The following is a 13,111-nucleotide window of genomic DNA, read 5'->3' as shown; positions in this document are numbered from 1 at the left end:
CCACAGGAAAATCTATTGTTGTCACAACAAAATGGCCACTAAGCACAGCTTAATTTTTTTGAGATGCTTTAATTATAGAAGGAATATATCTCCAGTACGAGTACAAAAAAAAATTGTAATTTCATTTTTAATTTTACTACTTTAATTATATAAATATATATATATATAAAAAAAAATTAATACAAAAAATGGCGTTTTAAGTTGTGCAATTTCCAATTGTTCGTAGTAGTGAAATGTCATGATTTTCTATTTCTTTAATTTTGAAGTTCGTTCTGTTGCGCATAATCCTGTATTTAAAAAGTGAATTATAGTATATTTGTATAAATATAATTAAAAAACATCTTTTGGCAAGTAATTCATAATGTAAATTATTCATGTAAACGAACAAACACAAAGTAAAATACATTCATATTAGTGTGATGTTTCTCCTTTTCGTGTCAATATTGTATGATTAATATTAACAACAGCTGTTATACATCCTATTGAGATTGGCAATGTTTTTGCTAGTATGTATGCTGACACTTCATGGAGGTGGTGAGTGCCCTCCCACTAAAGGGCTGCAGAGACATCTTGACTTGAGTCTGCCATCAGATTTTCCTGACAGCTCTGAGGGTGTCAGAACTGTAGTTGTTGGAGCTCTGGAATTTGAGTGCTTTTGGAAGATTGCCGTGATGTTTGTAGAGCGAAAACCACGAGCAAGCGCTCATTGGTTGTGTCTCATGATGATGCATATGAATACCCTCATGTCAGATCCCCATTTGATCTGCTCGTAAGAAGATGACATCTTGGAATAAGGAGTAAAACATTTCTATTTAGTATATCTGTTGCTAGTCAGTGCTGGCTTATGTTCCATGCCTCAGATGGAGCTCCGGAGGTTGTTATTTGGGCCACGATTCGACTCTGAGGCGGTGTTCAGCATGTCATTCAAGAGACTTTAGTGGGAGAGGAAGAACAGGGCTTGATGTCTGTTGTCTGGCCTTTCCACCACTTTTTTTTTTTTGTGTCAGTCCACGACTTCCGCTGACCAGCTGGGCCCTAATTACCCAGAGCCAGCCAAACAGACACTTTATGTGCAATTCACTCGTTTATTGGGGAACAAGATTGTTTTCTTTCAAACCAATTTTATCTATGGTGTATGTGCTCATGATAATAGCTGCAGCCTCTGTGTTTGAGCACATTAAAAAGAAAACAGAGTATTGATATTTTCATACACATTTTCTCACACAGCATTTGTGGATATACACACACGCGCTCACACACACGTGCACACATATATACATATACATATCCTGACTTCGTACATCTTTGCACACCATATTTGAGAACTGTGGTGGAGGGAAATTTTCTGTGAATGACTTGCATTTATAGTTCTCCATGTAAGCAAAAAAAAAAAAGTCATGCAGGTTTGCAAGGATATGAGGGTGAGTAAATAAAGACAGACTTTTTATTTTTCGGTGTACTGTCACTTTGAGTTGTTCTAAACAAAAATCACGGGTGATCTGGATAGTAAAGTTCATAAATAGGATTTCCCACATCAAAGTGCTGGAAAACACTGAAGTCGAGCTTGACTTCAGATACTCCCGTGGTTGTTTGGTCTGCATTTGCGCAGACAACTTTGACATGATGCCTGAACACACACACTAGGGCTACACAATTTGGGGAAAATGGCATATTGCGATTATTGAGGTCAATATTGCTATATAATTAACATGGTTTCATGAGTCGACTTGCTTAGTTCTCAAGGAAAATGCCCACACAGATTAGTGATAATGCTGAAATGTGTATTTCTCAGCTCAAGTGTTTTCAAATTAAAATAATATTTTTTACAAAATTAAATAATTACATCTTTGCATTACTGCAAACTTATTGTCTCAGTAGTACAATAGTATAAAATAAATAGAAGAATAAATAAGAACATTTGGATGCTCATGAAAATAAGATATTTTGAACATTCTGTCCAGACAAACAGGGACATTTAAGCAGGATGTGCATTGTGTGATTATCAAAACATTTGGTAACTAAACAGAATTTTGTTAATTTATGTTAATTTTTGTCAAGAAAAACAAATATCTCACCTAATGCTGTAAACATACAGAGAGCCCTGTCAGCTGGTATTATTATTAAAGGTTAAAAATAACAACTCAAATGAAATATAATTTGGTTTTTACTAGGCTATAATAACAACGTTACAATATTTTAATGATATAAGTAAAAATATAATAAATATTTAATATAATGCAAATATTTAGCAAATACTCCTCTCTCTCTATATAATTTGTCTAGCCAACTAACGTGCTATTAAATGGCTTTCCTGAGGTCAATGTTACATTATGTGACATTGTTCTCCAGCTGTTTTATTGACCTCTTTCTGCAGTTGAAAAACACTGATTGATCGATATTATGTATGAGGCGTAAACATTTCGGTAAGTTGTACTGTATCTTTCAACACACCTATTGTTCATTTGTGTTTATTTACTATTAACTAGTATAGAGTAAGACATGTTCGGTTCACGACCACAATCTGTCACGTCACATTTACAAGCGCCAAAACGCTATTGTTTGAATTTCGTAATAAAATTGACAGAATCTGAGAGCTGAGAATTTGTTTCATATCAAAAGTAACCTGCTCTGTCTAGTCTGTCGGTGTCAGTGTCCTCTTTGCTTCAAGATTTAGAAAATGGATGTGGCGTGTGAAAAGTGTCAGTTGCGTGAGTCTCACGCTGAATGAGTGAAAATTGACAGCCCTGCTCTCTCTGCTCAGTGTCGCTTATCTTATAGCCAAAATATCGCCATATAACAGAGGTAGAATTTTTTTCTGGCCACCAGTTCAGTGTTCATCTGCTCGGCGTCCATCTTCACCTGTTCTCCGCGCTGCACACCGGAGAAAGTCACGACGTGAGCATACGCGCCACTGCCTAAACTGAAACTGACTGGTCTTCTTTTTATTAGCGGTGTAGAAAATGGGCAAACAGCTCTCAAAGAGAATGGGTTGTCATGTCCACACATGCATTTATTTATTTCATAAAATCGCAGCATTTTGCATCATATAATTGCATAGGCATGACATCGCGATTGCGATATGATTTATCGTGCAGCACTAACACACGCGCAAAGCAAATGCAAACATAATCACATTCAGCAATGCCAGAAAGCACATCGAAGTGGGAAGTGGCTTCTGTAAATTGAAAGTTCACTTAAGGCCCGCAGGATGGATGGTGATGGCCTTTGTTAACTCTTCTCTTTCTCCTGAACAGATTAAACTGATGTGAAGCTCTGCCTTGCCTTGTGGAGATTATTTCACTACGAGTTCAGACATTTCAGAAGTAGAAAGGATTGCTAAAGGCCTGCCTCCAAATGATGTGGCGTGCTGATAAATTCCTCAGCTTGCGCTATACTTAATATTTCAGAAAAGGACATGAAAGTCTGATATCGTTTTATACTCCTAAATGGCAGTTTGGGAGAAAATGTCTGGGGAAAAAAAATCCAGATCTATTGTGAAAACTGAAAGGAAAGGAAAACGTACAGTCGCTTTAAAAATGTATACAGCTTCCAGCGTAATGGTGTAAGTAATTTGTTAAGTGCTTATAACTCCCCTGCTAAAGTTTCGAAGATTTTGCCCCAAGCAAGCACATAATTAGCATATTAATTTTTCAGAATCGCTTTGAGGGGCAAGCACTCAATTTTTTTCTCTCATTTCTTCTTTCACCCCTCCATCCTTAATGTGAAAATATTTTTCCATTCTGCAGACTGTTTATCAAGGCTGAAAGCTCATTGATATTCAGCGCGAGTTCGTTTGAACGGAGACCAGGAGGTGTATCAGCCTAGCCATCTCCTGGGTCCTATAAGGAGCTATGAGCGGCCGCGATCTATCTTCATAACTGTACAATAATCTATCGACTCTGGGTTTGAGTGTAAAGCACATCAGATCATTAAGATAAAGCCATGGAGGGAGTATTGCTACAGTTTGTCATTGAGGAATATTGGTGTTAGTGTAGTTTGGAATTACAAAGGCACACTGCGGAGGATAGCACCAAAAACAGTTTATTTTGCCATTGTTGTGTGAAAGATTGAACTCAAGCTCAAGATTTATATACTGGCCTGCTGAAAAAAGAGAGGCTTTTTAGAAATATCATTTCAGTATACACTTCCGTTCAAATAGTTGATGTCAGATTAAAAAAAAAACTTTTAAATTTGGCTAATACTTTTATTCAGCGAGGATGCATTCAATTGCTCAAAAGTGACAGTAAAGGCATTTATAATGTAAGCAAAAGTTTTCTATTTCAAGTAATTGTTCCTTTTGAATTTTCTATTCACCAAAGATAAAAAAAAATAAAAAAAAAATAAAAAAAAATCACTGTTTTCACAAAAATATTTTTGGCTTTCAAGAAATATTTATTGAGCAGCAAATCAGCATAATAGAATGGTTTCTGAAGGATCATGTGACACTGAAGACTGGAGTAATGATGCTGAAAATGAAATATATTACACTAGAAAAAGTAATTTAAAATGTAGTTTATATATAGTGTGTATTTCATAATGTTATTGTCAAATAAGTGCATCTTTGGAACATTCTTAGAGCTTTTTGCACAGATAAGCACCTTTGAGTTATTTTTTCAATATGGGCACATTGGTGAGTGTCCCTGAATGACCTTTGATTTTTTTTTTCTGTGATTAGTTGTTGGGTTTTCCCAGTGGCGTAGCATGCTTTCGCAGGTCTTGATCTCCATTAGAAGGGTAGTAGTATAGATATTGATTCATATTAATTGTGTGTCATGAGACCGTTATGTGCTTCTGACCTGGTCACCAGCGTTCCCACGTTTCACATGAGCCAGCTTTGGCAAGGCTGCAGTCAGATGACCTGGGTATTTTGTAGCATTGTGACATCAGTGGCTGAGGATTTAGAGTGCTCCTACTGGTCACTCTTAAAGCTACAGTACCTCATTTGACACACTCAAGTGCTCCAAAATTGCTGTGATGATTCATGAAAGACCCTGTGAATGACCAATTTGGATACTAAAATAAATATTGAATTTACTGAATGCTTAAAGCAATCATAAGGGGCAGTAGTTTCCCCCACAGTTTTATGGAATTCAAAAATAAAGAGCTCTTTAGTGTGTCAGCTCAGCAGTTTAGAATAGGAGGATTTCACCAAGGCATTTTCATGCCACCTTCGTAGATAGTCAAAGACTTTCAGAGTCAGCACAACCTTTACAACCTTGAGGTTTGGATTGGCTTGAACTGTCTTTTTTTAAATACATTTTACAGTCCCCTTAGTCCTCAGGTTTAGAGAGTGTACTTCAGTAAGCTTAAGCTAATTGATTAGGCTAACATAAATATTAGTGATTATTAGTGGCCTGCAGATCCTAAATTGCCCCAAACAGAATGACGAGGCACTAACCTGCTGCTCTTAATCCCATTCATCCCTTGTCTGATGCTTGTGCTTGAACTGCCTTGGGCTCCACTAAGTGGCTTGGGAGGGATCTTCCATTCAGAGAGCCAGAGACTCATTTACGTGCCCTTGGGGGTCAGCAAAAGGCCTCTTGGTTGGGTCTTTGGCAGCCAACCTGCTGTCAGTGTGGAGACTGCTTGCTGTAAGCTTGAAGGAACCCCGCTTTGGGCTGTCACCTGCCATTTGCAGTAAGCATCTTTACCCCACTCATCTACTCAGTGTAATGGCATTGTGGTTATCAATTAGGGCTCTATAAATATACACTAGAGATTGGATTGGACCAGTTTTACCCTGGAGACAAACTTCATTTCGTCCCTGTCCAGAGACCTGCACTTTCTTTTTTACACTTATAATCATGTGATTTCATTATTCAAAAATATCTTATGTTCTTTTGTCTCTTGTGCTTGACTCTATAGTTAAGTGTACAGTATGTCAAAGTTTTTAAATGGCATTTTTTTAATTACACTAGAATACACTTATTTTTGAAGGTTATGTACAGTTTGTACTATGATCACTGCAGTTGTGATGTAATTTTCTGAATGCATTTACTTTTTTGCCTATTTTATCAACCACCAGGCAAAAAATTTAAGCCTGATGTCTAATAGCATTTTTCGACATGCAACACGATTTGTAGGGATGCAAATTATACAATTTTAAACTTTTATTTCATTTACTGGTTGATATCTGATATTTAATAGTCATACTCATTTCCCCATTTATATTAGCTTTGGCATCATCTAACACTCACTGTTATTTTTTTTTAAATACTAATAATTGAATTACATTGTTATTTGTAGTCTTTAACTAATTTTAAAGATGAATTTCACAACATAGCCTAATGTACAGTATGAAAAATGTATGTCAAAATTGACTTGTAGCATTTAAAACGACTGATTTTTGTTTTTAGTGTTTTATTTATTACATTTTTTATTTAGACAAAATTTTAATATTTTAATATCTGCGGTTTATCAGTTACTGGCTATAACATAAAAATAATTACCGGCTTCTTGTTATTGGCCAAAATTTTAATAATGCATACCTAATGATTTGAGATATAATTTGTGTGGAGATGTGTGTTGAACTGAGCACAAAAGAATATTGAAAAACAAAATCTATTGTTTTGTTTTTCCCCCTCAAAATATCTTCTTTTGTGTTATTAAGTCACAGTTTTGGAACGGCAACGGTATGAAGTAATATAAACAATGACCGAGTTTTTCTATTTGATAAAAATAATTTCTCTTTAAGTTTAGAGGTTTGTTCAAATATCAAATCCCATATATGCACAGTAGTATTACTGTGTAGTATAGTAAGTATAGTAAACTATATTAGTATAGTAAACAAGTACCACTAATTTGAAAATAGTTTTGTGACCTGTATGCGTTTTTGAGCGATTATATAGAAATATACAGTAGATAAATCTCTTATATATACCCTTGATGCACATAAGAGTGTTTGAAAACTGCATCAAATAAATCTTGTCAGATGGGTTTTGGGGCAGGGAAGGGGGGGCTTTGCATCCACAGTTTTTGCCGACGTTACTAATCAGTTATTCTCAGCTCTTGGTCAAGCCGCTGCCTCGCCTGTCAATCAGGGTTACAGGCGCGGAGGCAGGAGCTGTTTGGCCCAGAACATTTGAATGTTGACATTAAAATTCCACACTGCAAAATTGTGTACAAATTGGAGCTTGGCGGCCTAAATTTAGATGCAGCAGAATAGAAGTGCACTGGATTCTGTCAGTCGAGGAAGTGTCGACGCCTCACATTTAACGCGACCCGCCTAGTTGTCACTGTTTTTGACCGGTTTCGCATCCTGCGAGCTGGTTCGCCTAGAGTGTGTGATTCGGTGGATAGGACAAAGAGACGGCAATCAGTGATGAATATGTGATTTGAGATGATGAAGATGCCTGGGAAGGAGGAGGAGGATGGGGAGGGGGGTCTCATTATCTCACTCTAATCAGGGGACATCCAGCTAGGCAAAGAGGACTGATTAAAAAAGACTCCTCATCATAACACAAGAGCATCGTTTGGCTGAGGCTTATAGGCTTGTTGTGAGTGAGGACCAATGTTAGTCAACCGCAATCAAGAGCAAGAGGCCACTACACAGTTCATCTGAGACCTAGAGTAAACAAATAAAAAAGCAGACCGCTCGGTTCGAGAGAAGATAATGCTGGGAAGGGGAACTCTCCGCAGGAAACGCGTCAGGTGTTTTGAGAGGAGCTTGATCATCTATCCCCCATTCCTCTGTCTCTGTTCTTTGTTGAACTCCACGTCCCATCAAGTCATCTGTCAAACAGTGCTCTCCCGCTTGTCCCCCTCCCCTGTCGGAATATAACTTGATTTGGTATGTCTGTATCCCTGCGATTGTCCTGCGCTCTGATAAGGATCCATGTTTTCAGGGAGGGTTTGGTTGCGCCGCATCTAATGAAAGATCTTAATTAGATCCATTTGTGCCCAAAGGAGAGTAGATGCAATATTAAATTGTCACTCCTATCACATTCCTCCAATTTAGGCTGCAGGATACGTCTCGATCCATTTTATTTTGCCGCAGATAAATGGTGAACTTTGCTGTCACTACTACCTCCTGCATTCTCCCTCTCATCTTCAGCAGAGAGCGAGAGACTCTTCTTCTGGAAGAAAAACATCTTCCTTATATATTAGAAAGCATTAGAAAAATTCTACTTTGCCTCCCAATTCCACTCTTTGTGCAGCACATAAAATTGTAATCTTTCTGATTTCAAATCCAAATTGAAGCCTTCCTGATAGTCTTGGTCTTTTAAGTGTCATCAAATTCTGCCTCGTTGTCCTTGAAAATTACTTTTTTTTTTCTTTTTTTTTCTGTGGTAGTTTTAACCTAAACAATATTTGTTGAAGTTCCCATGGCAAGATGTAAGTTGTTCTTTTTATTATTACATATTCAGTAAGCATTATTTGATTTATTCGGCTGTAAAAAAAAATTTTCAATTAAATTGTGCCATAACTGATCTCTAAATTGTGTTAAAGGGGTCATGAGCTAGTCTGGTTAAAACCAGACCATTCTCAGTAGTAACTGAGTTATGGTCTGGCAAAGCTCCATAGACAAATCATTTCCAAAGGGGCGTCACCAACGGACGTCGCTCAAATGCCTCTGGGCGCAGTTGGATAGACCTAAAACCAATCAGAGCGATCGTCATCGTGTAAAGCCATAAGCTGCGTCCCAATTCGTCTAAGTTACACTACGGCATAAAATTATGTACTCTTTTTGTGAAGAAAAGGTATTTACTTTTGAATGTGTAGCTAGCAAAAAAGTAGGCAAGCTTTGGGACATACTACTTCGTCATCTTTATCGGACGGATCTGTCGCGTGCATCCTGTCACGTAAACTGCCCTGTCAATCATCTTGTCACAGTTAAAATCCTCTATTAAATCTAATTTAATTTCCTACCGTTTCGGAGAGAAATGTAGTAGCACGTTCATCTGCCAGTGGGTCTTTCATGGAGACTGTCCTCATGTGTTTGCAATTTGAATATAATAATGCATTTAAAAGTTGAACGGACGTCGTTCAAATGCCTCTGGGCGCAATTGGATAGACCTAAAACCAATCAGAGCGATCGTCATTGTGTAAAGCCCGCCTCAACGTTTCTGATTGGTGCCACGATTTCTAGGCCATGGAAATGGGCTTGAATGAGCTCTTTGCCAGACTACTTCTCGAGCAAATCTGAATTTGCCGGAAGTTGTCTGGGTTTTCCCAGGCTAGTCATGAGCTATTTTCCTTTTCATTTTGACCACCTCTTTCGAACACTCAGTTTTGATAGGCGTACCGCAATTAGCCTAAGACTTAGACGTAAACGGCCACTGCTATGATTGGGTAACAGTTTTGCATATTAAAATAATTTTCAACGTCCCTGTCATTTACATGTGTGGAATTGTTTTGAAAACTTCCGATGTTGAAAAATATCTCATTACATAGTTAAAACATTTGCCAAAAATGTGAAACATTTATGCCTATTAATTATGCTTTATAAGTCTTGGTTGTGGCAAATAAAGTTTAAGGACTTGGAGTTATCACAGTTATAATTGACAGGATGATTCACAGCGTTATGAATGAATGTGCCATTGTTTGTCACACTGTTGTTGTTATAGGCTATTCATAGTTCATCCTTTTCGATAAAGTGAAAAACGTATACATTGTCATTTGCAGTGTTTTGTTTTAAATAAAATGAAAAGTGTCTTACTGATGACAAAACAGAAAATGTCGCTCACTGATGATTTTATTCAGGATTACAGCGAATGGCTTAGATCCAAATAATATCTAAAAGCTGCATTCTCTACGGGATTTCTTCCACATCTGGGAATCTCCCGCTTTAACCCCATAAGCATATATACAGTATACCGTATAAATAGTTCGTAAATATCAAGCGATCTGTATCAGACAAAGCAATAGTGACACATAGTAAAAACACTGGTACTCACACTTGTGTGTTGCAACATACTGTCGGATCCAATGTAGTTGGCACTGCATCATCTGTTATTTTCGGTCTCTCTGAAAAGCCTGCAACTGTGTCTTGTTTAAAATCGAACTCGCAGTAAAATGAAGTAAACATGAACAGTGTCTTACTGACGTGATCTGACTGGAACTTTAAAATGCACGCTTCCCATCCAATAAATAACAATAAGCTTTGTGCTTTTTCAAATTCTGTCCATTTTACTACAAAAAATGTATAACAAATAGGGCTGTCAAACGATTAATCGCGATTAATCGCATCCAAAATAAAAGTTTGTGTTTACATAATATATGTGTGTGTATGGAGTATAATTATTTTCTATATATAAATACACACACATGCATATATTTTTAAGAAAAATGTGTTATTTATATATAAAATATTTATTTATAATAATAATTATATATAATATAAATATATATACACAGAATATACATGCAAATATTTCTTAAATATATACATGCATGTGTGTGTATTTATATATAGAAAATAATTATACACCGTACACACACATATATTATGTAAAAACAAACCTTTATTTTGGATGCGATTAATCGCGATTAATCGTTTGACAGCCCTAATAACAAATTATTGTTAAATGTGTTAAAAAAAAGTTAACTGTGCCGTGACAGATCGCACATAAATATATGCACATTTTACATATTAATAATCATTTTTAATGTTCTTCAGTATATAGGCTAATGCATGTTTGAGTAAATCCGTCACGTTGACAGCCATCATTTAAGCTTCCTTGTGTAATTTAAGTGTTTGTATACAATCAGTCCATTTTAACCTTCAATATTATAGTAATGTAGTACCAACTGACTCCTATGTATAGTTTACAGCATTAGTTGAGACCTGATTACTGTACTGAGATTAGATTACTGTACCTGATATATATACAAATGATCGATTTCGAATTGCAAGCTTGTGAATCCAAATGAGATTGAATCGTGAAATTTGTGTCAATACCCAGCCTAGCAAAGACTGTGTTTTCCCACAACGTGGCTCTTTAACGTCCTTTAATCCTCAGAGGCATCTCTATCGTTTTATTGAGTAATCCTGTGTTTGTGTCTGTCTTGTATTTACTACTGCATGACATGTTTGAATCGGTGGGTGGGGCTAAAGAGGCAATGATGTAGAAGTAGGCGTTGATCTTCTTCTGCAGAGGCAGTCTTTCGTCGCACTATAACGTAATAATGTGACAAAATCCGAAACAAGTCGTTTTATGAGCTGGATTTCAATAAAAGCTGTTTTTTGGACTAACAAGGAAGTTTTGAGTTCTGAAGCGTACAGGGTGTTTTTATAGTACAATGTTTTTATATGTCAAAAGATCAAGGGAAATTCAATTTCTCTATTCATTACCCCTTAGACAGGCCTATTAATGGTCCGTAATTATTATTCAGTATGACATTTCTGATCATACTGTGAGCGCTATAAGGCATTAGCCTGCACACATCTAAAGGAGGCTCTTGTAGTCATCACCTCTTATCGCCTGCACTTGTTTGAGCACTGGTAGAAACCTGCAGCACGACTTGCATCTAGAAACATTCTGGCAGCTGACATTCCCCCTCGCTAGAGGAAGGCAAGAAATGTTCTCTAGGCATGCCGAGTCGCATCAAGCAATGCTGGTGGAAGATGACAGGGGCTGAAACCGCAACATCAGCAGACGACTAAGAGCAACAAACTCGGCTGCTCTGCATAAATTTATACGCGCAGTATCTCTAAACACACTGCTTATACTCTATCACACCTAGCGCCGCTACTTTCTTATATCTCAGCTCTCCTGCGAGACGTGCTCTTTCATATTCATAGATTTTCACGGCTGAATTTTTAAGGTCTTACGATAGCAAGTTTCCCCGATATGTCATCACTTCGCCAGACGTTTCCCTGTCCCTTCGCAAGGTCCACGGATTTCTCTTTTCCTTAGAATATACTTACACCTCATTATGTTTTTTTCACCCTTCTAATTTGTTTGAAATATCTTTTCCCATTTCAACTATGTTAAAGGCTCCCCCACAATGCCTGACAAAGAGTGATTTCAAATTTGTACGGATAATGAGAGGCTGCAGAAGGAGGTGTGAAAGTTAAAACTGCGAATCCCTCAGCAGCAAGCAAAGTTAGGGGACCGTTCCTCTCGCTGGAACACGCGACTCAGGATGATTCAGGACGAGCTATAGCTATTGTTCCCGACACCTCTTAGTCACCAAACATTAAGGTACCTCGGTACCTCTCCCTCATGACTCGCACATTATTCCCACGGATGTCTTAAAAACAGAACTGTGTTTTTGGAAAGCTGGCATGTCAAAAAATGGCAGAGAGAAACAAGGACAAACCGGAGATGTTCAGGAAGGATAAATCCCGTAATAAAGGGTTGTCTGACAAGCTATCTGCTTTTCTTATCTAAGTGGAGGCTAATCAAATTGTACGTTTGGTACTGTAGCTTGTTGTGTGTTTTTAAATGATTATTTATTTCAGGCCTTCAGGGTCACAAAACCACTCTATTTTGCAAAAGAATCATGCTTCCTGTCATCGTCTTAGTCATTATTGCATCCAAGCTGGCACTTTGAATGCTAATGGGTTAGCCGTGTTAGCGGCGTCAGCAGCACATCGTGTTCGTGAGGCATATCTGCTCGTCGCATCTCGAGAGAGGTGTGCGAGAGAGCTAGCACGGACAGAGCAAAGGCCTGCTGTTTTCTCTTGTCACCATGGAGAGAAATGGACAGAGTAATTGCGTTGTTCCAGGGCCTGAGGAATCCCATCAGCCAAGAGCTGGTGCTGTCAGAGGACATAAAGATGCCACTAAAAACTTAACTCTCCACTGACACGTTGGGCGGCTTGGGCCTGCACAAAACGACAGGGGAAAAGACAGACAGATTAACCATGGTGGGGTGCAGATGAGAGCGAAAGTGTTTTGGAGAAGGTTTGGGAAACGGCCAGCTGAGATGAGGGCTGAGTGTGCCTGTTGCCAAGATTGTGTATGATGGATGTGAATGAAGTCGAAAATAATGCTCAGGGTTGCTTAATTCTTTCGTCGTCTACTCCGCTCTGGGAAACACCAGGGGTTTGCTAGAATGCTCAAATGAAGCTTATTTTCTCTCATTGTCAATAAGCGCCCCTTTTTTGGCCATTATTATAGACCGAGACCATAGAATGGGACAGGAAATTATGGGGAGAAAGAGT

The 13,111-nt window shown here is 37.9% G+C and overlaps 1 protein-coding gene across 23 annotated transcripts in view; it reads left to right on the top strand.

Annotated features, from left to right (window-relative positions):
* Positions 1–13,111, top strand: part of msi2b (musashi RNA-binding protein 2b) — a 268,592-nt gene that overhangs the window by 55,230 nt on the left and 200,251 nt on the right. The window lies entirely within an intron of this gene.

Source organism: Squalius cephalus (genome assembly GCF_949319135.1).
Source record: "Squalius cephalus genome assembly, chromosome: 11".
Lineage (NCBI taxonomy): Eukaryota > Metazoa > Chordata > Actinopteri > Cypriniformes > Leuciscidae > Squalius > Squalius cephalus.
Note: the sequence above shows the minus strand (reverse complement) of the source record. Positions and strands in the feature narration are given on the sequence as shown.